The following is a 3651-nucleotide window of genomic DNA, read 5'->3' on the forward strand; positions in this document are numbered from 1 at the left end:
TTTTGAAAGAAAGAACATAGTATTTATTTGTTACAAAGGGAGAAGAATGAATAACTTTTTGGAGTCAGTACATATATATTCCGTGTAATGAAATCTGCACTGTACTAATTTATTATGTATAATTGTTATGTATAAACATGTATTCTGGAAACCCAAAGAGGGAAGAGAACAGCCCCTAACAGGGAGAGTAGGAAGGGCTTCTTAGAGAAGATGAGTGACATGGTCCTAAAACTGCATCTTGCAGGATAAGCAGGAGTCCCCCAGAGGGACAGAGAAAGAAGCAGGGACCCTGGAATATCCAGGCACCTAATTTGGTTTGGGGTTTTGTTTTAGTTTTTTTTGTTTGTTTGTTTTGTTTTGTTGGTTTTGGGGGTTTTTTTGGTTTTTGGGGGAGTTTGTTGTTGTGGTTGTTTTTGCTTGTCTGGGGACTGACTCCACCTTCTTCCAGGTCCTTGCAGGACCTGTGGGAAGAGACAAGCCCCAGTACAGCAGGAGCCCCTTACTGGAGTAGAGCAGGAGTGCAGGCAGTCTCCCTTTTGAAACCTTGACCCTGATTCCTCAGTCCCTGGACAATCGGCCAGGCTCCCAGCTGTCATCACATCTCACACATGATTGGTATGACTGAGCCAATTTCAACCAGAAATCTGCTGCAGTGGGATTCCCCGTGGAGGCATCAGAACAGCTGCGCTTCCTCTAAGTCTGGAGGGTCCCAAATGTACAGAAGAAGAGAGCAGCTCCCAGAGAGGGCTGGGGATGGTGGGGTGGAGAAAGAAGGGCTCACAGTAAATTCCAGCCTTCTGTCTCAGCTGTCTCTGAGATTCCCCCCAAAAAACCCAAGCCCAGCCTCAAAGAGATCCAGGTCTGGCCAGGCGTGGTGACTCACGACTGTAATCCCAGCACTTTGGGAGGCCAAGGCAAGTGGATCACGAGGTCAGGAGATCGAGACCATCCTGGCTAACACAGTGAAACCCCATCTCTACTAAAAACACAAAAAAAATTAGCCAAGCGTGGTGGTGGACGCCTGTAGTCCCAGCCACTCGGGAGGCTGAGGCAGGAGAATGGCTTGAACCCGGGAGGAGGAGTTGCAGTGAGCCGAGATAGCGCCACTGCACTCCAGCCTGGGCAATGGAGTGAGACTCCATCTCAAAAAGATAAAAATAAAAAGAGAGAGAGAACCAGTTCAGATTTGTATAGAAGAGTAAGGATCAGCAAAACCTCTCCTTTCACTCCATTCTCCTAGCTGTACGTGAGTGTGTGAAGAGACTTTTCAGGAGCTCAACAAAAGCAGGATCTCACTCATGAAATTCACAACCTGAAGCCTCACAGGTAGGAAGACTCCAACCTTCTTCCTTTAGAGTTGAGTTTAAATGTAAGAACTCTTGCAGGCAGCAGCCCTGGACTCACTCTCTCACCTACCATCTTTCCCTTTTAGCCAAGTGGATTCTGTAACAATCCTGGCGCCAATTAGCTAATGTCCCAGAGGGGATATGAGGGAGGAGAGGCAGGGAAGGGGGTTACAGAGGTAGGTCAGTAAAAAAACAAAACAAAAGCGTGTACACCATTGCTTGATTTCATCCTCCAAAGACCAGCTCCCAGTAGTTGACACCCATCAGAAAGAAGCAACGCTGGATGAATAACAACATGTTATTCAACACCTGGAACTCGGGAATTATATAGCTGCAAGTTGGTACCTGCTAACTGTACTTAAGGAGCATTTTGCCTTCGGAGCTGCAGATTTATAGGATTCCCACAACTAGAGGGGCTGTTTTACAGCCAACCTTATTCATGGAGTTCCCCAAATATATGTGCAACATGAACTCAATAACCATGGCACTAATACCATGGTTCTGTGTAACCCTGGGAATCATGTGCCAACCCCAATTAAACTCTTCTTATTCATACCTTGTCAGACAGCACTTGGGTGAGGAGAACCTCAGAGGAGATCGTAACCATCAGTGAAGGCAAAGTTATTAAGTTCACACTAAAATCAAAATAGCGATACTGGCCCCACTCTGTGACCAATAACATTTTTGAAAATATCTAATTTTCTTTTAGGTTTTATATCTTTATTCAGAGGTGATTCAACTATAGAATAAAGCCCTTTTAGCATTACAAAATCCAATGATTTTGAATTTTTTTTTTTTTTTTTGATCAGCAATACAGTTGCATTTTACTTTTATAATCCTGAAGAGATTTTCTTATTTGGAGTTTTTCATGCATCCAGGTATTTAGCATGATGTCTGATGTGGTCAGTAATAAATGTTGCAATGAAGTAGTAGCTATGATCATAACCCTCTTGTAATCGAAAAACAATGGGGATTTTCTTTTCTGTACAGGCAGCTATGAAGTTATCAGGGAGTAACTGTCCATCTAAAAGAAACTGGTCATCTTTTCCTTGATCAATTAGTATGTCCAGCTGAGATCCTAGATAAGATTTCAGAAGACGGGTAGCTCATAAGCCTTCCATTTACTTTGATCTGTTCCCAAATATCCACTAAAGACTTTTTTGCCCCAGGGACAGAGTACAGGGTTGCAAATTGGAGCAAATGCTGACACAGATTTGTATTTTCCAGGATTTTTCAAAGCACAGATCAGAGCTCCATGGTCTCCCATGGAGTGGCCACAAATAGACATCCTTTGGGGATCCACTGGAAAACTGGCATTTATGAGTTGGGGAAGTTCCTCCATGACATAAGAGTACATTCTGTAGTTGGTTTTCCAAGGATCTTCAGTGGTATCAACATAAAATCCAGCACCAGTGCCAAAGTCCCAGCTCTCATCTTCTCCTTTACTATTGTAGCCACGAGGGCTGGTATCTGGAGCAATGACAGCAAGACCATGTTCTGAAGCAGCTTGATGATAACCAGATTTTGATATAAAATTTTGTTCTGTGCAAGTTAAACCTGAGAGCCAATACAGGGCAGGGCACTTTTCCTTTTCTGCCTTTGGTGGTAAATAGACAGCAAATTTCATTTTGCAGTTCAGTTCAACACTGTCATGTTCAAAAACTTTCTGCAATCCCCCAAAGCACTTGTTGCTGGAAATCTGTGTCAGTGCCATTCTTCTCCTGTCCAATTGCTGATTGCTTTTTGCTTGTACCAAATGGTAGATGATTCTCCTGTGGCAGAGTGACCAGAAGAAATGGCCCAAAGTAAAAGTGAAAATATCTAATTTTTAGGTGTTTTGTTTTGTTTGATTTTTGTTTTTTAGCAACAGGATTTTGCCATATCGATCAGGCTGGTCTCAAACTCCTGTGCTCAAATGATCCTCCTGCCTTGGTCTACCAAATCACTGGGATTACAGGCGTGAGCCACAGTGCCCATCCCCAGATTTTCAGTCTGTACTGCCTCCTTTCTTCCCCTCCCCTGGTAACAAAAGGTGTGTTCCTAAAATACTCTGGTCAATGCTAGCAAAGGGATTGATCTAATGGGGGAGAAGCCAGGAAAATCTTCTTCCCAGGAGTTTTTAGACTAGATTTGGGAGAAGAAAGCTCTTTTCTTCTCTGACTGTGAAGACGCAAGCGTAGGAACTAAAGGCTTATGGAGTGGACGGCAGCCATATTCCTCCACCAGGTAGAAATGCTGAGCTGAAAAGATGAGAAACTCTTCCACTGTAGAGAGAACCAGAGGCAAGAGATGAAGCAGCAAGGAC

At 43.7% G+C, this 3651-nt stretch overlaps 1 pseudogene; it reads right to left on the minus strand.

Annotated features, from left to right (window-relative positions):
• Positions 1-2044: 2044 nt before the first annotated feature.
• Positions 2045-3125, minus strand: LOC102121258 (S-formylglutathione hydrolase pseudogene; annotated as a pseudogene).
• Between the last annotated feature and the right edge of the window lie 526 nt (positions 3126-3651).

Source organism: Macaca fascicularis, chromosome 12, assembly GCF_037993035.2.
Source record: "Macaca fascicularis isolate 582-1 chromosome 12, T2T-MFA8v1.1".
NCBI classification, from domain to species: domain Eukaryota; kingdom Metazoa; phylum Chordata; class Mammalia; order Primates; family Cercopithecidae; genus Macaca; species Macaca fascicularis.